This window comes from Catharus ustulatus, chromosome 2 (assembly GCF_009819885.2).
Source record: "Catharus ustulatus isolate bCatUst1 chromosome 2, bCatUst1.pri.v2, whole genome shotgun sequence".
Classification (NCBI taxonomy): Eukaryota; Metazoa; Chordata; class Aves; order Passeriformes; family Turdidae; genus Catharus; species Catharus ustulatus.
The window spans coordinates 44,245,138-44,271,749 of NC_046222.1; positions in this window are offsets into that span (position 1 = coordinate 44,245,138).

Genomic DNA, 26,612 nt, shown 5'->3' on the forward strand with positions numbered 1-26,612 from the left:
TTTCTTCCTTACTGTATGGATTATGACCTGAGTATATTTCTACTATATGAATTTTAAATGACACAGTAAAGATGAACATGACTCTGAATTACAGTATACAGCACAGAAGCACTTGGCAGAGAGTCTTTGAAATATGTATAATTTCCTGTATAATTTCCTGCTTTTTTATGCTTGGAAACTGCAGTAGGCATAGTCTCCATATGCTGCTCTGTTCCATATGCAGGGCATGATATATAATTCCAACTTCAATTTAGTTGTGTTCTGCTAATAAAGGATAATGAGATACCATAATATAGTAATATAATTTATGAATAGGCATCAAACAAAGGTTTGCAAAAGAAGTGAAACAAACAAGTGAGCCAACAACAGCAATAAAAAAATACTCTTTCTACCACTCTGGTCTCCACAGTCTGCCCTTGAATTTAAATCAAAATCATGGGAAGAACTAATATTGGAACATTGTGAACCAGCTGTTTCTTACAGCTGAATAATTAGTCTGTATACCCAGCAAATGAAAAATATTTGTTACTGCTTAGGCAAAGTAATCCTACAGAAATTTGCATGTCAGTAGAATAAACTCTGTCTGAAATAGTGGGGGTACCTCCTGCTTGGAGCAGCAGCTCTCTGACAGATGTGCTGGAGGGAAGAGATTGCCCAGTCAACACCTGAGTTGCACCATTTCCCTCACCATCACCCTATAAGTTCTCCACTGTTGCTTTGTAGTGGTAGAAGCAGTGCTTCAAAGCCCCAAATGCCCACTTATTCCAACCTTTTCCAATATTTAGTGATGTGAACTGAGGCTGGAAAACAGGAAGGAGGAAGGGAATGCATGCTAAGTGGAAGTTGCTACATGAAACTACCTTTCTGTGGTCCTGGCAACACACTTAATATTTCCATACCAAACAAATCTTTATTATCTGACAGAGGACTCAAGTTAATCCCTGCCTGAAAACCCAAAAATGACAGAAAAGGATTTGATGTTATAGCTTTATCTGTGACAGTGATGGTGTCCATGGCTAGCTATTTTATACAGTGCACATCCTCCTTCTGTACATATATTTTTTCTTTAATACACCAGAAAGTTACCCAATTGCTCATACTGGGATACTTTTACTGTGATTTGGGATGGGTCAGGGAGGCAGAAAGTGAGGCCAAAACTGAAGCAGAGCTCCTTCTGAGTTTTGAATGTCTCAGGTGATATTCATTGTAATGAAGTGATTGTGTGTGGTTGTGCCCAGACCAAGAGACAGACCCAGGCACAGGATTCTCACCCCAGTGCTCTGGCAGGTGAAAAACCTGGACACTTCGGACTGGATGTGCTGAAGGTCTATCCTAGCCCCTGGACCCATATGACTTTTTAGGGAACTGAAAGTTAGGAAGGGAAATTGAGTGGTTCCTGGGTTTAGATTCCTTGTGGACTTGGGGTCTGATTACAGTGCTGCCTGAGACCTGTGGAGTGCAACTCAAATCTTTTCCCACAGGACTCAATAACTCTTCAGGTTCTGGGCTGGTTGGTAACCCCTGGGGCTAGTACTGCTTTTTGTTCAACATTTTGTACAGACTCTGTCCAAAGAGGATTCCAGTATATGGCTGACACTTCAAAATGTAAGTGAAATGCAAATGGGTAAGAATTATAGTACTCATTTCTTGGGACAATTTGAGAAGGAAGGTGTTGATTCTGAAGTAGATCTTCAATACTGACCATTCCAATATTAAGACTGATAAGAGATAACTGATTGCCGCACCCAAGCAGGGTAGATAATAGTGGGGAATCGCTTCTTTAAGACCAGTTGAAATGCAGTTCAATAACAGTAAGGAAAGATGGGGTTGGCAAGAAAACTGTGGGAATGGGTAAACACCTCCAAGCATTTGTGTGACAGAGCTTAAATTTAATGTACAGTAATTTCACAATTATAAGCCGCACCATTTTGACTAAAATTTTGGTGCCAACCCAGAAGTGTGTCTTACACTCAGGAACGGCTTATATATGAACAAAGTTCAGAAATTTCCCAACCTAGAAGTGCGAACCTTAGGCCAGGCTGAGCCGAGCTTGCGAATTGAGCACCTGCCAGTAAAACCCACGATCACGCGATTGTTACAACTTGGTTACTCTGTTGTGCGGTGGAGGGAGGGGGCTCCTGCCCGAACCGTGGGGCAGCACTGGGCTGGAGCAAGCCCAGAGGCAGCTGGCCGGGTGGCTCTGCTGAGTGGTGGCGGCAGTGGTGGCCAGCCAGCCCCACTGAGCTGCGGCGGCAGTGGCAGTGCCACCCGGCCCCATCAGCAGCCCCGAGCAAGGCCAAGTCCACCCAGCCCCGAGCCGAGCCAGTAAACCCCATGATTGCATGATTCTGTTACTAATTCAGTACTTTGTTGTGCACGGATCCTCACTGCAAACAAAAGTGCAACTTATAATCTGGTGCGGCTTATATATGGACAAAGTACGAAAAGTTGCCGACACCTGGAAGTGGGGCTTATAATCAGGTGCGGCTTATAATCATGAAATTACTGAGGATGAAGCTAAGAGGTGATTGTGGACTACCACTGTTACTGAAATCTTTATGTCTGTAGGTATAGACCTTTACAGGTAAGTGTCATCAGTGACCTTAGTCAGTAAAGACCAGACCGCTGAGTTGCCTCCATTGTACAGCTGAGTCATTTTCACTTTTAACCTTTGGGTGGGATCCAAGATACGGAGGAGTCCACCAATAACTGTTGCTCTGTTGTGGAAGTTTCTGTGCCATTAAATCAGAGTAATACTGTTTAAAAAGGTTAAATACACAGTCATGTTTAAATCTAGTGGCTCCCTCAATGAGAAAAATTGCTTTGGAAAAGATTATCAAATGTAATCTATTAAGACAGAAGAAGAATGACCAGAAAACAAATCTCTTCCCAAGATTGTCTTTAGGTTACCTACTATGTAGCTCTAATTCTGTTAAATTGCATTCTGTCTGAGTAATTTCTACTATGCCTTTGTTCATAAAAGTAGCATAAAAAAGAAAAAAAACTTCCTCTTTGAATCTCATTTTTAGCCCTACTGAAAATTGTCTGCACAGGCATCACAGTTCTTCTCAACTGGAAGTTATCTATGGTAATTTGGCAAATAATTTTTGTGAAGTCATATATTACATTAAGAGAACTAAACAGCTGAAACAATGCACAAAGAAATTCATGCCTTTAAACTGTGAACAGTTCTCAGAAGTAAAGAGAAAATAAATCCTAAAGTACGACAGCATTAAAACAGTGTAATAGAACAAAAACCCCTGTGTGATGGACTTAAGTGGCATAATTTGTAGTGAAGATACCATAGCCTTCATCTACACAAAATTCAGCCAAATATTAAAACAGTAGAAAATGTTTCAAGAGTTCTTACAGTAGTGGTTAAATGGATCATTTATAACACAATAGGATACAATCTAGTATCTAAAGAGTAAGATTTTAGAAGTTGTAAAAATCTGTGCATCCTACTTGCAGAACCCATGCTGTTGCAAATGTGTCTATATAGGTAGACTTAGTTCCTTTAAGCACTTCAGAAACAAAAACCATTTTGCTTCTGCTTTTACAATTTGATGTGATTTTTTTATCAAAGTACCACTGCATGAGAAAATGTTGTTTTGTTAAATTTCATTTAATGATTTAAAAATATTTATTTGATTCAGTGAATACTGGATCTAAGTGAAAGACCTAGAAAATAGTAAATGGGTTTGGTCAGACTTTCCAGTTGTAAGGTGGAGTTTTTACCCAGATGAGTTGATCTGATTTTTTCCTAGTTGAGGACCTCTGAAAAGCAAATTTCTTAGATCTGCATGTTTTGCTCAGCAATAAGTACTTAAGAACTGTTTAGATTAAATCTGCAGAATTTATATTCCATATTATGTCTATATCCCTGTTTCCCCTCTTATACAGATGATAATGGGTTATTAACTATTGTGTAGAAAAGAAGATTTGAACACAATTTTACTGTGGAAAATCAGAAGTTACTATTATTGTGCGCCAGAGCTGGTGCTCATAAAGATTTTTTGGCCACATGACACAGTTTTGTCTCCGCAATGGTGAAGGTGGCTTTTCTAGGACATAGCTATGAATCAGGGGTAGGATGGACCTTTAATATTCAATCTCATAAGCTGACAGCTTTAAAAATAAGATCCAAACCTTGGATTAGGCCTAGGAGGGCCAAAGGATGGAGAAAACCAAGTGAAGCTGCATTAATGCACCTGAACAGTCTGTACATCTGTAGAGCACTTGCTCCTTTTGCTGTTCAGTATATTCACTGAATTATAGAGGGGGAGTAAGACAAGAGATTTGATGAGATCTTTCACTCCAAGTGTCATTTCCTCCCATCCTGGCTTCACAACACAGCAACTAGGGAAGATTTCACACAGCATGCACCTGGGATCAGGGCAACCTCCAGGAGTCAGCAAGAAAAAGAAGCAATAGAGGTGATACTTTCCATTTCCTGGCTCCTGTCTGAGCAGCTGACTCAGGATAAGGTATGAAACTGGTGCATTTTGCAGCCACACAATGCCCTCAAAAAGGTGGCCAGCATCTATTCACTCTGTGTGGTAAGGACTCCTGGCTTCCTCTGAATTTCTGTCAGCTGAAATCGCCTGTAATGTGGGAAATAAAACAGTAGGCTGGCAAAGACCCCTTGAAAGCCTGTCCACTTCTGACAATGTTCATCCCTTGAATGGACTTTAAATAGGCCATCTGAAAATACATTTGTCTCAACTTCTCTTTAAAATTACCTACTTAAGAGGTTCCGTTTTACCTCGGCACCATTCGTTGTAGTTTGTACCTATAGTGAGAACATTTTCCCTAATATTTGACTCAGGTCTCTTTTTTCACAGGTTAGGATGTTTTCTAGTTTTGATGTCACTCACAGACACAGTGAAAAACTGATCACTGCGTTGCTTTTAAATCCTTTATATAAGTTAGGAGAAACCCTTGTGTCCTCTCTAAGAGAAGGAAACTCAAATATTTGATTTTTTTCCCATTTGTCATGTTGTCTTAAAATACTACCATTCTTTTCTAATTTCTACTAAACTTACTGCCATTCATCTACATACCTCATGAAGTGTTTTCTTTTTCCAAAAAATAGTTACTGTATAAATATGACCAAAAGGGAGTGGCCATTGTACAGAGGAGTCCTCCTTTGTGTAAGTTTGACATTGTGTTTTGTTTGCTATCAGGGAAAGAATGGTAGTGAATACAAGACATCGTATTTAGTCATTTTTCTTATATGCAAAAATTTAAAAAAATATGATGGGGAAGTCTTGGGGAAAATCATTATCTTTCTTTGAAAGTCTAGAAGCATTTGGATTTTAGCAATGAATTACAGGACTCTCAGCTCTGAATCCTGCCCTTGTTAAATTATATTCAATGTCACAACTGTTTATATAAGCAAGGATAATTAGTACATCTGTAATCACTTCTACTGGCAGTCTATGAAAGAGCTGAATGCTTCAACTTTAGCCCTTTAATCTAAAGTAAAGAATAAGTCAATGTTATGTAATCTAAACTATAAATATTGAACGGAAAATTACCAATTTAGTTTAGGCACTAATAGGTCTCTAGGAATAATAATAATAAAAAATTACAGCGTTCTAATTTTAAGCAAAGTTATTAGCAGGAGTTGGGTTTGCAGAATGTTCATTAGAACATCATCTCTCTTTTTTCAGCATGTGTTTATCCTGTAAATACTAAACAAATATTGACTGAGTGGAATAGCAGTAAAATTCTTGCACCAGTAAAAATTATTTCTGTGACTACCACATGGAGCTTGTAAATAAAAGGAATACACCATCAAGGGAATAATTTCTCCTCATGGCTACTCTTTCTTTATTTTGGGAATCATACCCTTCATGTACTGCAAAATTCTGTTTCATAATTGCTTCTAAAATATGAAGACTTCTCAAGGTACCTTGCCAGTCTCTTCTTTCACGGTTCTATTTTATGAGAAATAGCACCCAACTTGATTTTCACTGATTTACTTTAATATGACCCAAAGTCTGTTGTGCCTTAATAATGTTATTTTAAAGGATGCTTTGGGGTTTTTTTGATATTTGGAAGGTCTGATCACTGCAGGTGTTTTTCTTTCTGATGAAATGAAGTGTGTATATATAGTTATTTTTAATGTGGATGAGGTTTTATATATGTTTAAGCAAAACATGTAATACTGTATTGATTCACTTTCTTGTAATATCCATTTGATAGAAAAATTTAAATGAATAGTATATTTGCTATGTCTGTAGAACAGCTGATCTTTTCTGATTTATATTATTGACTATGTAAATGTCCCTCAAACCAACAAAATCGCTTCTAAAGATTTCCTATGATGAAATAGTCTAATCTCAATCTTATTTTTTTTCATTACAGATATGTATTATGAAAAATGTCCTACATTTTGATGATGAATATTGTACCTCTATTTTGTGAACCCCCTTCATTTTAAGATTATAAACAAATAGCTCTCCAAAACTGACAATATGGGCCAAGTTGTTCCTTTAGGGGATTATTTTAGACAGCTGCACAGCAAATAAGCAGTGTGAGGCTTATTTACACACAGTCATTGAAGCATTCATTGCACTGATTTATAGGACAGCAAAAGGTCTTTGAGACACAGACTCAGCCATTTTGAGCTGGAGTTAAAGAGAGGATTTTTTATCCTGCACACCCCACAGCCCCAAAGGTATTTAAAAAAATCAATTGAAGGATTTGTTGCCAGAACAGATAGATACAGTACAGCCCTACATCCTGGATAATATTGATTTCAATTGCTGAGTCTCCATTTTTCATATCGTAATCATAATATGTATTTGCTAAGGTCATAATAATACGGTAATATTACATTGTTTCTGCAAAAAGTAAAAAGTAGAGCACGCAAACTTGTTTTTAGTTAAAATATGAAGACAATGTTGTGACTAACATCACCAACGAGTTTTGATAGTGAAAAGGGCTAATTGTTAATGTGTTTATTCATGGAGACCAAAGTGCAGCATAATTTTTATAACCATTGAACATATCCTGATCCCACCGACATGTTTTATTAATATTCAACATTTCTTAATTTCATCTACCTTAATTTAAAAAATAATTACACTCTTCATATGAGATATAATTATGCAAGCTCTTATATGTAGGTATTTCCAGGAATATTCCAGGTCTTACAGTACGATGAAACCTCCAGACTCTAGAGGTGCCCATTTGTCTTTAATGTCTGTAGGTAAAGGAAGGAATGAATTTAGGCTAAAAAATATGTTATAAATTGGTTAGCATTACTCCTCCCATCCCCCCAGGCATATCAGTGTAAGTAACTAAAAATGAAGGTGCTTAAAATCAGTGTCCAATTTTGAAATTTGGGAAGCTTTGCAGAAAAGGGCAGGAGAAAATAAACAAACTCTTTATTTTCAGTTTGCACCACAACTGACATAAACAGCAGTCTAAGAAGTTATCAAATTAAATAATAACTTCATGGAATTTATTTTGCTTAGCATCCAGGTTTGAAATATATCTGTAGCAAAAAGAGAATAGCAAAAAGATTTCGTATTCAATGATGATATTAGTATTGCTATTGTCAGTGATACTGTTGGAATAAAAATATTTCTGAGTTCCAAAGCAATATTTTTTTGAATTGCAAAAAGTTCAAAAGAATGCCAAATAAATTGCATTTATTTGAATTCTGGAAAACATCCTTATATTCACACACTTCTGAATTTTGGCCTATTTAACCTATACAAAACAAAGGTTCAGAAGTAGAGTGTTCTACCAATTTATGATCTCTTCTACCAAGTCCTCATCCAAGTTGATGAGCAGATCAAGGTCAACCATCTTGTCAAGAACACACAAGAAAATGGAGAAGAGGTTGCTAATACCACTTGGTTGCATCTGTAGGGGCAGATGTGACTTTTCCTGTTTGGGTTTAGTGTCCTCCTTGTGCTGCTCCTGTGTTGGAGATGAAGAAGATAGGAAGCGGGGTCCAAGAAAGAAAAACTGGGGTTTTGTTACAGCATATAAATTTTATCTTTTTTTAAAAAATAAAGATAATGTTGTATTGCAGGTTACAGAAGTGCCTCTATGTCCTAGTTTAGAGGACAGGTGTCTGCTAAGAAAGGCAGGAGCTTCTCTTTGAAATGGAGAATGAAAACTCCCTCCCTCTAAATTATTTTAATTTTGAAATCAAGCAACTCTCAGGCAAAGATATGGGAATTAGGAATAACAGTTCTTTTCTAGGGAAATTAAAATAGAAATACAGTACTACAAAGAAACAAACCCCAAACCCTGACAAAGTCAGAGTACAACCTGACACCCGTCAGGCAGGGTGTTGGTAGCAGTCCCATTAAATGGTGGCTGCATCCTCCTGCAGTGACAGATGTGATTCAGTTGGAGCAGTGCTCCTGTACAAGATGCAGTTTTCCTCTGGAGTCCAGTGGAGAAAGTGGCTCCCTTAGTGTCCCAAAACCTCTGTTTTTATCTTGGTAAGAAATGTTGGGCTCTCCCCCCTGGCTGGAGCAACTCCCAATGGGATGCAGTAATTTTATCAGTCACCCAGTGGGACTCAATGGGCTATTAGCAGAAAATGACTCGCTGGAGGAAGGATGGGTTGTGAAAAGATAAAGAACAATGCCCCACCTGGTTTCAATGGATGGCCCATTAGCAGAGTATCTCCTGCAGAGATAAGGATCACTGGCCCCACTCTCAACAGATGGTGATAGAATAGGTACCTTTTATCACACTCTGTATTGTAACCCCAGACACTCTAGCTTGGCAAAAAACTGCAGGCAGGGAATTATACATCCAGTCTTCAGGCACTGGAACTCTGATATGTCTTGAATATAAATATTTGGACAAGAAATGGGTCAGCTATCTGTGACAGTGCCTATTTCCTTCAATTAAATCTAAATTCTCTCTCTACCTCTGCCTCCTCCACACATACCCTCTAACCCCACTATGCATGTACAAGGTCTTTAAGTTATACAAAATGAATCTTTATCATACAGTTTTGAAATTGACTTGAATAACAGAAATCCTTTAGCAATTTAAATCAATAGCACGACTGCTTACTTCTGAAAATGTCATTATTGCTATTGAAAAGAAATTCTAAGGATTAAAAATCATTCACATCATTTTCAAATTATATGTATGAAATTTATCACTCCAGTTTATAGAGTTTAAAAATGGTTCACACACAGATGATAAAATTGTCTCTGTATCTTCCCTCCCCTATTCAGAAAATGTCCAAGTTTGGAAGCCTGTTGGAAGTCACAGTCAGTTTGTGTTGGGCCACTAGCAGTGTTATTATAAATATAACTATAATGAAAAATACAGAAATGTCTCCTGAATCGTCTTTAGGATGTCTTTGGTTCAATTCATTACTGGAATCAGGTACCATTATGATAAATGGTACATTTTCTCTTGATTTATTACTCAAAGGCAGAAAAAACCCCTTAAATTATCTTCTAAAGACTGAAGATACAGGCTTATCTTAGAAGAAAAAGACCCAAACAACACTATTACATTTTACCAGCATAGATTCCTTCTATATCCTTCATACCACATACTTTCCAATTTCTGGAATAAACTATCAAATAGAAAATATTTTAGGAAATTTAAAGACTGCTTGGATAAGATGTGATAAAGGAGCAGGGTATCCCTGAGCAGACTGATTTTTAAGACTCTCAGATATGACAGATCCGCGCTTCTATTTATGCATTAACCTGGATCAGGTTAAAATGTATAAATGACATTTATGAATCACAGTCAGCTGTGGTGATTTCAAAGTTTTTCACAATAATGAGATTTTAAATCCAAATACCAGTGTTCTCAGAATTTAATTCAAATAATTGAAATATTCTATACCATTAAAGCTCAGTTGTCCCACCTTGAAAATATGGTGGTTCGTACTAGCTAGCTGTCTTTTTCTATAGTCTAAGGAAAGTCTTTATTTTCCTTTGAAAAATAATTGAAATGTCCTTTGACCATGTTCTGTGAGAAATTAAATCACTTTTAGTAAATAACTGATTACTTTTTTCTCTCTACCTCACTGTACAATCCTGGTGCTACTTTTCATCCTCTTGAGCTAAATCGGTTATCTATGGTTAGTCAAATTTAATGAGAAGGATAGTAGAGGACATAGAAACATAAATTACAATGTTTTTCAGATGTGTTTAAACACTTAGGTACCAGTCTTGGTATGGACACTGATGCATGGTCAGCTATTGCAGTTATTTCTCCAAACAATCCTAATTCAGTGGTTGCTTATAGAGGGTGTGAGGACTTAGTTCCTATCAAAGTCTAAATCAGAGAATAAACTCATCTTTACTCTTTCCTTCCTTTCAATCTTTCTCCCTGAAATCCAGCTTTAAGTGATAGTGTTGCATAATTACCAGATATTATTCCCACAAAATACATTTAGAGTATAAAATCTCCCTTGCAAAATGAAATGTATGAAATTTTTAAAGGGCTGTCAAATAAACAATTGCAAGCAATGTTGAATCAGCTACAGTGTGAAAACAACATGTATAAATCAGTCAAGTGTTCAGCAAGTACTAAGCCGCTGCTATATAGTACTTAATCTTGATACCACTGGAGCAAGCTAATGGCAACTAATATCTACAATAAACTTATGCTTTAGTCTCAATCAAGCATGTGGTGGCTTTGTTCAAATACATTTGTTAGAAGAAATACTGACTCTGTTAATAATTTTTTATTTTTTCAAAGAGCCTTCTCCTTCAAGTAGAGCCTTGCACAAGCATGAGGAAAGAGACCAAAATATTGTTCTGTTCTGCTCTGATTCCCAGGTACAAGCTCTGTGAGGCCTTTGGGAGAATCTGGGGGTATGTGGAGGGCAGTGGCTTCTCCAAAAACCCTGAGTCTTCCTCCAACCATCTCCTGCACCCCTTCCAGGCTCTGCACACCAGGAGGCACACACAGTCCAGGACTGGCTGTGAACTCATCACAAAACAATTTATTGTTACCAGGATCAAGACCTTTGTGAGGAAGTTTCAATTTGGATAGGTAGAAAATTCCATCCACTAAATAAAGTGATAGGCATATATGGTTTAACAATCATTGGAATAATTTCACAAATCCCTTTATTTGTTTCCCATGTAGCTGAATATATTGAATGATAAAGCATGAGAAAATTAATAGATTCAGATTAGATATACAAAATAAACGGCTGAGGTGCCTCTACCTCGAACTCTAAAAGGGGAATCATCTGAGGGTAAAGGTTCCCAGCAGGACACATAGACATTCACAGCCAAAGAAACATTTTTTTCTGAATTAATATTAAAGAAAAAAAAGAGTAGCTATTGATAAAATTTAGGATTAACAAATTTAGGGGAGGGTGGAAAGCAAAGGAGGGTCATCATGGTAGTGATATCTGGAACATTTGTTTTTCTGCACATAAGTTAATGCAATCAAACACGAAGCCATCTTTGCCTGTTATGAAAAGTACTTTGACGTGGAAAGGACTTTCAGAGGGATTTGTCTGATATATCAGATGTCCAGCTGATGTTAACCCTCTGATCGAATTCTTTGTCCTTGGCCAACTAAAGAGTAAAATATCAAGAAAAGACGTTTCATTTTACCACTATATATAATAAAGTGAAGCCATTCTTGATTTATTGTAATCAGGACAAGTGGAAGAAAGCTGCAATGTACACCTCAGCAGACATTTTTATGACTCAAGCTACAGAAATCCAAACATTTTTAAATGTGCATTGATATTGAATAATTTTTCTTTGCATGGAGTGTTTAATTTCTACGTAGTTGTATATAATATAATGTGCTAAGCTTGGTATTCAGTGAGAGGACTTATGGGAATGGTTCAAAACTGCATCAGGTAAGCTTTAATATTATGGAACATTTCTTTACCAAGGTGGTGGTCCAACACTGGAACAGTCTTCCTTGAAATGTATCTAAGCCTGTCAGCGCTTAAGAGACATTTGGACAATACCTTTAGTAACAACATGAGTTAACTCTTGGTAGCTCTGAAGTGGTCAGACAAATGGACTAGATGATCACTGAAAGTTCTTTCCAAATGGAAAGATTCTATTCTATTATAATCAACTAGTCTCTATATTTCCTGAGGAAAAAAAATTCTTCCTGTTGTCTTAATTATTACATTAATTATATAAATAACAATATACAGACATTACACTGTGCACAGAGAACAGCACACAGTTTTCTGCTAAATTTGTCCCTCTATTACAAATAATTTTTTTTGCTCTATAATCAGAAATCTAAGTAAGAAAATATTGTGTTATTTATCCATAAACTAAATTATCATTGCTACAGAAAAAAATTAAACATTTAACACAAATATAATTCTAGACACTATTTCACTATGGCATTTATACTATTTTTATGCTTTTAAAATTATATAAAAAGCTGAAAAAACTTTTGTGTCACTCTGTCCTGAAGCATCTTATGACATTGTAGAATCATAAAGTAATTTAAACTGGAAAGGACCTCAGGTGGTCCCTGGTCCAACCTCCTGCTCACAGCAGGGTCAGCTACTGGGTCAGAACAGGTTAGTCCAGTTGGGGCTTAAAAGTCCCCAAGTTCAGAGACTGCATAATGTGGGCAGCCTTTGCCACTGTCTGACTAGCCTCATGGGAAAAATCTTCTCCATCCAGCCTGAACTGAATTTTGAAATGACACTGTTGGTCGTGTGTCCTGGTACTATGCACTACTCTAGACTCCCTGGCTTCTTCTTCTTGACACCTTCTTGAAGTTTTGATTCAAGGTGTTGATTATTGTATTGCAATAAAACATTCTTGCATTTTTGCACATGAAAAATAGCCACTTTGCTTAAATACTGGAGAGCCCTTCCATCAGCAACCATTTTAGCATCATATTTGCTGATTTTCCATATGGATTTTGGTGGCACCTATCCATGATATCCATAAACAATCATGTCAATTTAATACAAAACAGCTTCACAGCTAAGCATTGGCAGAGCTATCTGCATAGTTTAACAAAGGAAAATTATGGCGTGACCTGATAACAGGAGGACAAAATATGGATGCCTTCTTCGATCCAGCAGAGCACAATGAAAGCCCAGGGCTGAATGTTGAAACCGTGCTAATTCATGCCAGAAATAAGGTGTACACTTTAACACTGGAGATAAATAATGTTTCAAATAACCTGCCTTAGGTCATGGCATATCTTTCTGGAAATATTAAACAAGACTGAATTTTTTCTCCCTTAAAATATATACACTTCAAACAGGAATTAAATCAGGAGCATCCTGTGGCTTGTGTTAAGCAGGGGGTCAGACCAGATGATCACAATGGTCCCTTCTGGCCTGAACAGCTATGAATCTAAATGGAACACAGCACCAGGAGAACTCAGATCCCCTCACAGATTTAAAAAAAGCCAAGAGCACATGACTGACCCAGAGGCAATTTTGAGAGCTGCTAGCATGACCGACTGCTGGTAATGTAGGGCTCTGCCAAGTGGCTGGACACTGACACTGATAGCACATATTTCACAACCTGGCATCTGGGCTTCCAGGTACTTCTGTGCATTACTTGTAGCTCTAGCTAACAGCTAGAGAAGACAAGGAAAGCAGTAAGCCATTAGGAAGCTAATTCTTTTAAAGAAACAAATAGAAGAAAATACAGCTTGCTTGAATTTTATCTCTTCCCAAATTAAATTAAAGGGTTCATTAATTGAGAATTGCAACTCTTTTTTCTTACTTATTGTCATTTGTGTCAACCCAGACACACACCAGCCTCATGCAGCCATTTGCTCACTTCCTTGGGTGGGATGGGGAGAGAATCGGAAGGGTAAAAGCGAACACAATTTTAGCAGCATAATTTTAAATAAATATCTAGCAGTTATGAACACTACTTAACAAATTTATTTGCATTCTAATGCTGGTATTTATTTTGAATTTTTAGCTGAAAACCTCATTAATAACTCTGCAGCAAAAACCATAAAGGAAGAAGATGTAGCTATAGCTGATAGAGTGTCTGAGCCTGGATTTTTCTTTTCCATATCTCTGTACACAATGCATGAGTCAATTTTATTGCATAATAGTTACTTTTTTTTTTTTTTTTGACTGGCTCTATTCCTCTCTTGAATGCTTGAAACTCTTCACCAATTTCCACATTTTATCTCTCATTTGTAATGAGATAACTCCTAGAAACAGAGGAAGAGACTGATTTCATCTAAATTTAAAAGTACCAACATAAATGTCTGGTTTTGGTTTACTCATCCTAGGCTCCCTCAGAAATCAGTAAAGAGAAATTAGCACTTTTGAAGTGTGATTTGTCTTATCTGCTGTAGAAGTATATTTGAGGATGAGAGTAATTTTTTTAGATTAGTGCACTTTAGTCTGGGAAACTGGCAGCAGGGAGAAAGGATGTGAAATACAAAAGGACTACAAAATCATGATTGGCCTGCAAAAAGGTGAAATGAGATAATCGGTTTAAGGTTTCTAAAAATATAAAAAAATTAAAAATAGAAGACATTAAACAAGTATGAGTGTAGCTTCATTAAATAAACAGCACTGAAAATGAACAAAAGGAAGTGGAATTTAAAAAAGAATTTAAAAGTGGAATTTAAAAAAGACTTCAATGCCAAAAGACTGTGTGGCTGCTTAAAGAGTGTATGGATGTTAAAAGAAGGTTGTACAAGTAGATGTAAAATAAATAATTTGCAAATTGCTGAAATCTCAAAATTACATGCAAGGATGAAAACTCTTTGAGTTGAAATAGCTAGAGACCAAAAAAGCAAACAGGAAAAGGATCATGTACATGTTTAATCTTCCCTGAGGTAGGTGGACAACTGGTCAGCCTAAATATGGTTCTGTTATACTCATACATTGACTATAATGCGTGGAATGGAGACAGTTTGGGGAGAAAGTTAAAATCTACACTGCAGATGACTGTATTTGATCAGATGAAATCCACAGAGTGATTTTGAAAACAAGATCAGCTCAGGTTTAAAATAGGTCATATGTAGGCGAGAAAGGAAAATCAGCCAGTAAGTTGCTGAATTTAGCATTCTTCTGGGCAAACCAACTTCCCATGACATTTCTGCTTGTACCTGATTCCTGCAGTCCATGAATATAATCACAAACTTTTAAAATACTTTTCTAGTTCTTGAAATCTGAAATTAGATGAGTTTATCCCCCACATGCTAAAAAGAGCTCCTGAGGATTACCCAGAGCTGGCAGCAAAACCCCAGCAGGGTGAGGAGACAATCAGAGGGGCAAAAGTCAGAAGAATTATTTACACGGCCTGCCAGAGGGACCTGACTTTCTGATATTTGCAAAAGGAGATTCAGAAGAATAGACACCTCTGCTGTAACTAAAACTACATGAATTTCAGTTTCATTTCTTTTCTTTTCAGTAAAGGTTAAAATTATTCTGTGTCAATATATTTTGGAGGGCAGGGGGTATGTGTTCATACACATCCATGCTGAACAGAGAAACCAAGGTTTATTTCTACTATCTTCCTCTCAAGGTATTATTCTCCTCCACACAAGCATTAGATTAAAAAAAAATGTAATATGTACATCCATCAACTTAAAAGAACATCTCAGCAGATTAGGCCAATTGCTATAAACTATCTTTTTCTATCCTTGACTATCTTTTGCAGAGAGCAAATGCTGCACACATAAAAACCTCCATGTTGTCCCCACTTTCCTCTGACTTCTGGATCCTGTCAGGTCTTGTAACCCAGCTTGACACATACATATTACCATGCTCTCTTTGGCCTTAACTGCCTGCTCTAATGGAAGTCCTGGCAAGAAGCAATACATACAGCCTTTGAGAGCAGAATAAGAAAACAGTGTTCAAAGGGCTCTGCAGAATTTGGGGCTCTCCTCATGGTCCATTCTCACAATGTTTCCTTGATGTCCTGATGGACCAGGAAAGAAATCTGAGCAATGTCAGCAGCCATGTGCTGCTGCATACATTACTTCCTTCTTACCTTTCTCTCCCCTCTCTAAAACTGGTGTCAGACATATAATGATGCTCAATATAGCCTGCAGGATCCAAAATAATCTATCCTCTATTTATACTGTGGTGATATTGCCATATCAGCCAAGTTAAAACATACTTTATACATATAGTGCATGAGATTTTTGAACAACTGAATTATAGTTTCCTTACATAAAAAATTAAAATGAAGCTAAAATGTGTAACAACATTACTCAGATCAGATCTTCTGTATTGATAATTCAATGTATCAAATCTCCAGTATGAAAAATTCAATCACAGAAAAGCTTAAAGCAAGTGACAAAAACAATCCTCCAGACATTCCATATGCTTTCAATCAAAATGTAAAATGAAAAAAAAAAAAAAACCACCTTTACAGTATATTTTGAAGGATAGATGACTATATTTACTGTAACAAGATTCAGTGTGTTTCAAAAATGTTCAGCATCATAGAATATAAAGAAGTAAATAGATCTTCAGCTAAAAGCAGAGGAAGGAGTTATTTGGAATATTTGCTTTATGTATGCAGAGTAAATTCTCCTTCAACATTTTAGATTGAAATGGATATAGATCAACAGGAAGGTTTTTTGATAAAATATCTGCATTTATCAAGGAGTTTTATGGAATATGTGAGATGATCTTTGGAAAATTATGGCATGCTGTAGACTACATGGAAAAATATTCTGCTGTAACATATAGAACAACACTGAGAATAAAGATGGTGGAAAATATCCTTTGGTGTTTCTTAGTGACAACCAATGCAGTTAAGGGCTTTTCTGCATCCTATTCTGTTCATGCAGTTTGAGTGTCTGATGATAAAGAAACTAACACAAGGATTTATGAGGAAATTACAATGCTGATTTTTCTGATGGCATTGCCTGTCTCAGTTCTGTGTATTGATGGTAAACAAAAGACTGACCAAAGAACAAGCAAAGCAAAACAAAACAATTTGGTGGTTTCATCAGTGAAATGAAGAGAAGAAATATTGTTAATAATGTCCCCAAAGGAACATAACTTCAGAAAGAGAAATATTAAAAGAAATAAGTCAGTTTTCCTATCAAGATTGGAGCCTTGCAATGAAAATGAAATTGTGGTAGAAATCCAGCAAAGATGACCAAATGCTTCTACTTGCTTTTATAATCTTTAAAATATTTGGAAAAATAGCATGTTTAGCATTGTCCCAAAAATATTTTCCAAAACTTTATGAAATAAGGATTTCATAAAGATTTTAAGTACATGTTAGAAAAAGTATTAACTAATTCAAAAGCTTTGACTGTTGGAGTTTATGAAAACTTATTCAGAAGCTCATTATACTGCAATTTCTAAGGTAAGAAACCAAAGTCATTAATCAACCATAAGGAAAGAATGAAAACCAACATATTCAGGATAAGCTTTAAGAGTAATATTAAGATGACCTTTATGTCAAGCAGCAACATGAACACTATTCAGAAGGAGAAGATGAATGAGAGCTAAGAAAACATAATAGACAATAGGGAAAGAAGCCCAGTCCATCAACATGACACTAAAAATCTGAAGACCATCATAAAAATAATTAAATAAATTGCAGAAACCAGGGTCCAACTCGTGAGCAGGATGGTGAAGAAAAATAGGCAAAGGAAAGAGAAAATACTTTTCTTCACCAAAGATATAAAAAGTTTCAACCCCTCAAAGAGAGTCGAATTATCCTTTTAGGTTTTATGATTATCTTCTCCCTATTCAGAGTTCAACTCTGCCTGTAGTCCTTCCCAAGCATGTTGATTTTGCTTAAGAACTACTAATCAGCAAATTAGTTTTAAAAAAGCTAACTATGATACAAGACACTGTGAGGAGACACAAGGGATTCCTTCATGACCCCCTACCAGTCAGGTTTGAGAAGCAGTGCAAAGTGTAATGAAGTGATGTTCTGAGTCAGCTTTTCCATATTTCCCTTAGGGCCTTTGATCCAGTGACGAAAAAAAGTCTGCCTACTAACACCTAGGAGCACAGCAAAAGGGTCTTACCAGAAAACTGCATTGGAACAAGAATCCATGTTCTGTATTGAAGGATCCTCTTTCTATTACAAAATGCATCTATTTTCTATCCACCTTTTTCTAATAAATATATTCAAAATATTGTCCAAAGCTAATGTTTTAATATTTTGTGTTTGATTTTAATTTCTAGTACTATTCTATTCACTAGTCTGTGTTTTCTCAACATCAATATTTGAATAGTCAGAGATACATGCCAAAGCCATGGCCAATAAAGCCTGGCTGATGCTATACATCTATTTAAATCTGACCTTCAACTCCTCTCTCTCTATCTTTGCTGTTCTTCAACTAATGGATTTTTAGCATTTGTGAAGTGTGGAATGTGCATCAGCATCTTTTACACCTATTTTCTTTAAAAGACAGAAGGCAAGTGTCTGACTAAAAATGCCCACATGGATTCAGATGTACAAACACAACCCATTCATCTGCATAGGGGAGACTGAATAGCAGAGTTTATTCAAGTAAGTTCAAGTGTCACACTCTCCGACTTAATTGAAACTAATAAGTACATGAAGGGCAGCAGACATCCAGTTTATTGTTTGAGGCTTTTTTATTCCTGTAAATTGTGCTCAGTGAAACTGGTTAAATCTTTCTGTTTGACTGGACAGAGTCCCTTTTCCCAGATCTTATTTTTATTGAACTTCTTTATACTTGCCACAAGTATTTTTGGATGCTCCTTTGAAGCCCTCAAAGAGATACAGAAAAATACATGGAGTACAAGGAAGAAGGAAGTTTATTGTAAGGTTGCTACATCTCTCTTTAGTACCTTTGAAAGGAAGAGTGTAGATTTCCACAAAAAAAAAAAAAATCACATGATACCATGTCCACTTTTTAACAAAATAGAAAGATATCAGTGTAGTATGATACAAGGAGAGATACATTTGCATTGCATTAGCTTTCATCTAAGCAACTAGAAACATTGTGGAGGAACCTCTACTCTCTATAAAGCATTATTTTTCCCATGAATTTCCCTTCCTGCCTGCTGCCCATCGATTATCCACTATTATGTCATCTATTAACCATTATTATGGTTAGTTTTAAAACATTTTGGGAAATTTTTTACATGTAACTTCAAGCATTCCAAAGAATCTTTCACAGCTCACAAGCAAAACTCTTGTGCACATTATATGAATGATTGGTGGCTTGCAGTGTTAGGCCCTGAAGATGAGAACTTGGCCACAATTCCTGGGCAACAAGTGAATTTAAAGGCAAATGGACATGGGCAGCTAATAGTTAACTACTACTGGTAGTTGAAAGAAGTCTGTGAAATTCATAGTCTTTAATTCTGACTACTGAAAAAATCTTTGGAGGCTTTTATGTCTTTTTAGGCATGCAGTACCTTGAATTCACTTTCTTGACTTTTATATGGCTGAATGCATGCCAAACATTTCATTCAAAAGCATATGTCTAATGATTTGGAGTCATGCAAAACTCTCATGAAATTTTATAATAGGAACCAAATACCTTAAAATCAAGACACACAGAATTCAAGTCTATTAACACACTGATAGCAGCTAATGACAAATATGATAAATAAATCACAGAGTTTAAGGACAAAAAAGGGCCTACTATACAATCTATTCTGATCTTCTACATTGCACAGACTATAACTTTTCACTCAGCAATTTTCTGATCCCTGGGTGAGCTACTGTTCTAAATAGACAAACAGCTTTAGTTTCAACTTTAGTGGCAGATCCTCTGTCTGAACTCCTTGTTGTAGTTCTAGTAATTTGTCACACTGATTGTCTCAAAGACATTGGTTTCTGGCCTGAACTTACCTAGTGCTCTCTGTCAGCCTTTGGATGCCAGTATGCCTTTGCTTTGTGAGATAGCTCTGCACAGTAGTACTGTCATCATTATATGACTACTAAATCTCTTCTTTGATAAATTAAATTAAATGGAGAGAGATGTCTCATCCTACAAGGATTTATAAAAAAATTGGGATTTTTTTCTACATTTTTCTGAACTCCTTTAATAGGGGCCATTGCAGCATTGATTTAATCAGTTTATGTGGCACAGAAATTGGCCTCGTAACTCTGTACATAACATTCTCTTTCTCTGCCAGTAATTACCTCAGCCACAACTGGGGAAAGTGCATAGCAGGCCAGTATGACCTGTATTCTAGGTTACTAGGCATATGGACTTGTATTTGGGTGGACATGAGAAAAGCACGTCAAGGGGCTCTTAGGAACCAATTTTTACACATGATTATTCCTTTCCTCTCAACCAGTTTCATTCATCTGCAAATTTCATTACAGTTTTATGCTTGCTTCCAGTAAAGTACTTGATTAGCACTGGGCCAAAGAGAGATTCTTCCTGATTGTCATCCAAACTATCAGCTGAAGATGCCCATATCCTCCACCAGCTGTTGCATGCAAATTAAAGCCTGGATTGCTTATATTTTCCATGAATTTCTCCATTCAGATTTAACAGCCAGGCCTCAAGGATAGGATACACACCAAACATTATGTAAAATTTATATGGGCTACAGTAATAAACTCTAGATATGAAGGCCAGAATTTTTTCTTATCGAAACAGTCTTATAAAAATAATTGTTAGCTTGGTTATAATGACAATAAAACTTACTATTCAAATAATCTGATTTTTACCTCCCTTTCTCCACAATAATTGAGCCTAAATTGATACAAATAGACTTCCTGCTGTTCCCTCTTCCCTGATACTGTGCTCAGTCTTTCACTTCTGCAGTAGATCCTAAGATTGATAAAAGGTTTTTGTCAAGAAATGGGGTGAGGGTGAGTCATCTCTAATCCAAGTTCTTACTGCACTTTTTAGAGAACTGTGACACTAATGTTGTCTTCATTTTAGATACTGAGTCTGCTTTAGGTGATTTTTAACATTTTTGGAATAATCACCTTAACTTTTTCTGCTATCCCTAAATCCAGTTTTATCCAGTTTCCAGTTTGCATTCCTTTAATAATCAGTGAGTGATCAAGCATTTGTGACCTGCATTTAGAGCTCTGTGGCTTTTTCTATCATCTTCTGCCTATACTTTCAAGGCCTTATAATCTTGTGTTTTGAGTGCCCATTGAAATTTTTTTTTCAGCATCCTCCATGTTTCTCTCAGTTCACACAACTAACGTTTCATTAGCTCAGCACAGTACCACATACATCCTTGTCCTGGTGCCATTAATAGCACATCTTACAAAAGCAGCATAGTGAACAATGTGCTCTGAATAACTACTGACTATCAGTGTCATCAGTTATGTCAATAATACTGATACTTTTTTAAAATGACATACTCCATAGCTGGAATTGAGTCCTCTAGAAGTTTAAAATAACCCCTAATATGGTTTGAAAAAAAAATGTCTGCAATAAATTGCAAAATCTGAAGTAGTTACTGAGTTGATCTGTTGATTAACTTTACATCTATGCAACTCAAAGAAGCATTTTGCTTCAGGGAACTTGCTCAAAGAAATTCTTTGTCAAAGAATTTTTTAACAAAGCAATTATAAAATAAACAATACATCAACTAGCAATACGTCTCAAACTTTTGAGATACAAGCTAGATCAAAACGTGTATTTTATGAATTTCTGAATACCACACAAAATGGGTAGGTTTGTTAGATTTCAACTGTAAACACTGCAACAGATATTGTCATAAACCTACAGTTGTTTTTGTTATCAGCTCAACTCCTTTGATGCAGAAAATACAACTTCTCAGTTAGGAAATTGCAGACAATATATTTTGATAGTTTAATATCTTAATTCATTCATCTTGAAACCTTTGTTCTTTGCAATGCAATTACTTCAGTGTACCTGGCAGAACCTTCTTGACATAATGGTTCATTGCAGGTAATGAAGGAAAAATCACTCCTACAGATTTGCAATTGCTCTGGCAAAATGTCTCCCTGAAACTGACTGAAGAGGATTAGTGGACTCTTTAAGTTCCTTCTAATTGGACTAACTGAAGATATCTGATTGTTTGGCAGGCCCAATATCAGGTTTTTTGGAAAGCTAAAACAACCAAAATTGTACATGCTAGGTTGCTATTCTTGCTATTGCACTTTTCCTTCTACAGACTCAAAATGCATCTATGACAGTAACACTAAGAGTCTGAGACTGACTTGTCTGTCACAGGCTGGCTTTATCCTCTGATCACAGTATAATGCTTTCATGGCTGAGACAGAAAGATTTCTTATGAGTTTTATACTTTACTGAGACCCAAAACCCACTCTTGGTAGAGGTCTGCACAGGTCAATGGCCCTAATTCTTTGCCAAAATGCTACAGTCCTCACAAGAGTCAATGAACAACGAAAATGACAAGAAGTTTTGCCCTGTATGATAACAATTGAGTCTGATGTGTTACCTCAGGTAAACACAAAGAGACAAATTATATTGCAGCTATATGTCTGCAATTTCTGAAAAACGCGTTGTAGTGTGGATGTGTGGTATGCACTCATTTTAAGTGCCCAACAACCTTGAGCAGAGAGCATGAAATATCTCTACCAAACACAGTGAAGCCCAAAAAGTTTTTTGTTTGTTCTTCTTAGGAAGAGTGATCTTTGTTTTGATAGCTACCTGCTGATGAAGAACAAAACTAAAAGGTAGTCTCTGTAAGTTTTCCAAAGAAATCAGCAAAATTTTTAAAGAATCATTAAATTATCTTTAAAAATCTTTAAAGAATTTTTAAATGAGTGTGTGAAGGATAAGATTCACAGGAATTCACACATTGCATCCAAATTTGCCTTTCAAATGATCAAGAATCATTTGCAAAGAAAAATATGGGTTTGATAGGGAGCTGATAAGGATTTCCATCAAGGTTGACTCAATCTTCAAGTCTGCCTAGCTTTATTAGGCAACTTTACTCATAGAGAAGCAATTAATTGGACAAAACCTAGCTGTGAAGAAGAGTAAATGTTAACAGAGATAAAATCAAGTTGCCTTTATAATCAGTGGAAAGAAAAAGAGAATTTTAGTGTGTGATTTATAGGATCTTTTAATACTTGGTTGATGTTGAATAGAATTAAAACTTGGAAGTGCCTTTTTCTAAAAGAGACCCAGAAGTCATTGGCTTAGAGGTGAATACCTACACCATGGACAACTATAAATCTTTGAATGATCCCTGCCACTTTGTTTTCTGCATATAAATTGAGGATAGCAATGTTATTTTTACAGTTGTTTTCTTTTTCTGAGCCTGTATGGACCACATGTTCCCAAGATAAGTTCTCTCGTTTTCTATACAACTCAAGTTTCACTGTGGAACAGTTCAATAACTGAATTGGTGCAAACATGTTCAAATTTTTAATAAATAAACCCCTAAACTGACTTTAAGAAATTATTTTCCTGGCCCAAGCTGGGGTTTCTTTGGTGTGGTTTTTTTTGGGGTTTTTTTTGTTTTTTTTTGTTTTTTTGGTTGTTTTGGTTTTTTTCCTGATAGTAACATAGTTTCCCCTTAGTGGCACATTTATATGCAAGTTGCCGTGGTATCTGTGTCAAGGCATTGCAACACTCATCCCATTTTGCCAATTGCATCAAGTAGAACCACACCTTCAAGCAAAAAATAGTAGTTTTCAGTCATTTCATTCCCTTGTGAATGCAGGTACTGAACCTTGCTATTATGTGCTGTTGCCACTGTAAAGAAGGCATGTGTAAAAGAGCACTAAGACAAAACACCTGAGTGAACTCATACTCTGGAAAATTTACTTCTTTTTTTTTTTTTTTTTTTTATCAGAAAGCAGAAGGTTGAGGATATCACAGAATCATAGAATGCTTGAGCTCACCAGTGGCCAAGAAGTAAATTTGGACACTTAGATCTTCGATTTTCAGTACTGCAGAGAATTTAAATTTTTGTTAGTTTTGATATTTTTTAAATTATGATACTTCTCAATTGAGAAGTATCATAATTTGGGATAGGAAAGGATTAAAGTACACTAAATGTAAATCCCACTAGGTTCAAATTACAGTAAATTCACGAATACAAGCCGCACTGAGTATGAGCCGCATCTCTGGGTGTTGGCAAATATTTCGGTTTTTGTCCATAAATAAGCCGCACCTGAATATAAGCCACTCTGTCGTTCGCAGCGAGGACCCGCGTGCAACAAAGTTGCCAAATAGTAACAGAACGGCGGCAGGGTGGGGTTTACTGGCTCAGCTAAGGCTGTGCAGGCTCAGCCCGCTAGGGGCTGCTCACGGGGCCAGGTAGCCCAGCCCGGCGCTGCCACTTGGCAGGGCCACGGGGGCCAGCCGCCGCTGCCACTGGGCTCGGTCACCACCGCCCGGCACTGCTCCATGGTGGCAGGCAGGGACGGAGACCCCGCCGCCTCCCAGAGCCGCGGCAGTGGCGGCCCGGGTCCCCCATCTCCTCCCCGAGCAGCAGTAATGGCCGCGCGGGGCCCCCCCGTCTCTCCCCCAGGTTGTGGCAGGGAGCTCTCCCGCCTCTCTCCCCGCCCCCCTGCTGCCTGCAGGCAGCCAGGCTCCACCCGCTGTGCAACAGAGTAACAATTTGTAACAATCGCAAAATGCCGACTTTGCAGCAGCTCGGCTCGGCACTCTGGTTGGCTCTTCTGAGGTTGTAAATGTCAGAAAATTATTCACATATTAGCCGCTCCTGAATATTGGCCGCATTTCCGGTTTAGGAGCAAAATCTTAGTCAAATTGGTGCGGTTTGTATTCGTGAAATTACTGCATCTCAAGTTTTCAATCTCATGGGAACTCCAAAGAGTTTTCCAAAAGGTAGCAGGTTTTGTAAGTACAGCAAATCAAAGAGACACTCAGATTTCACCTTGTACCGCAACACAACTGAAAATGAGCTACCAGACTACCATGTGGTGCTGGAAAATCATCTGGCTTGCTGTGAACAAGGGCTTGACACTGCAAAGTTAAAATCTCTGAGTGACTCTCAGATGAGGGGGCCTGAGCGTGGCTGTGTGGCTGATGTGTTGAGCAGGCTGGTTTGGCACGGAAGAAGGAATTGCAGAAGGGCGTCCACCCACCAGAAAACATGAGTAACCACCCTGATGCCTGTGGAGGACTGACTGCACGAGGGAAGTCATATGCCACACTGAGGGCTTATTTTGCTCTTTCAGGAACGTTTTCATACATGAACAAGTTCCCTGACAGTATCTTTAGAACAGACACCTCTGTAATATCGTCCAATGAAATATTCGAAATGTCAGATGGAAGCTGAGAGTGAAGTAGGAGTGAAAAAATGCCACCTAATTACAATTAAGCAAAATATTTGTTCTAACATTTCAGGAACAATGCAATTTTTAAACACAAGTTTACGTCAAATTATTTTGATAATCTTTTAGTAATTCCAACTATTTCAACTTTAGAAATAGTTAATTACATTTGCCTACACATAAGGCATTATAAATACTATATATATATACTATATATATGTACACTATTCCCACACATATTCTGTGGGCCTGGATATCTAAAATTTCCTGCCACAATGTGATGTGGACATCAGCAAGACATGTGTCACAGCTACCAAACTAAGGATATTGGGTATTTTAATTATTTTATAGTTAATATCCCATGAAAAATCTGCCTCTGCATTGATTGAATCACACTGAAGTAGAAGAACTGAGGCATTTTATCTAAAATAACACCTTTTTCCACTGATAAAAGCGCTCAAAAACCTTGAGCTTTTTTTTTCAAGACAAAGTTAAATACATTATTACTTCTCAAGTAAGTTTTAACATTTTAAATTACAGCTATTACTTCTAGTTTTAATTTCTACAAAGTCAAAACTTTATATAACTATTATAAAGCAATTTGCATTGGATTGTAAGCAGGAAAAACTTAAAAGTTTTCCAACTTTTTTCTTTATTCAAAACTGCTTGGCAAATTTGAGATAACTTCAAGAATAATTCCCTCTTTTCTCTGCAACAAGCTTGCTTTCTCTATAGATGCAACATGTTTTATTGTTATTCATTTAAGAAACTTTCAGAGACCTACAAATTAGTACCATGCAGATACCAAAAGCGAGTTAAATCACAGTCTCTTCTTGACAGACTCATCAATATTTATTCTTTAATTCATACCTCAACTCAAATTTCATCCTAAATATTAGCAGGCTAATAATGAGGTTCTTTTATCAGGCCATTATGTCATGATAGCTGAAGAGTATTTGTGGATTTGTACTTCTCATAAGCTTTCCAGTACTTGCCTCATACTTCACCTGGTCTGCACTGAACTCCTATTTTATCTACTAAGAATTTTGCTTACAGATTCTAATCTTTAAAACAAAGCAATCTCTTCCAGTCACAGTCTCCTAGCAACAAATGTTACTTCCCTTGATTCTGAATGTTGAAGAATTTATGAATACTTAAGGTTTTTTGTTATATTGCAAGCAGTATGACTTTTTCTCAAGATAGGTTTTGTTTCTTTAAAATGTTCAAAATGAATGTTAGATCACAAATAGGTAATTTTAACCATCTTTTGTTAAAAAACCAGCACTTTAACATGTTTATAACTATAACACACTTATAATCTTGATCAAATTCATTTGGGCCACACACATATTAAGCTTTTATATTCTATATATAATGTTGACAGTATCAGCAGTACGAGAAAGTTCCCTTCCTAAAAATGTAGGAGGAGTTTGCAGTCAGTAGAGTAGCAAATTTCTCAAACCCAAATTCCCTTCAACACACAGGATATAGCTT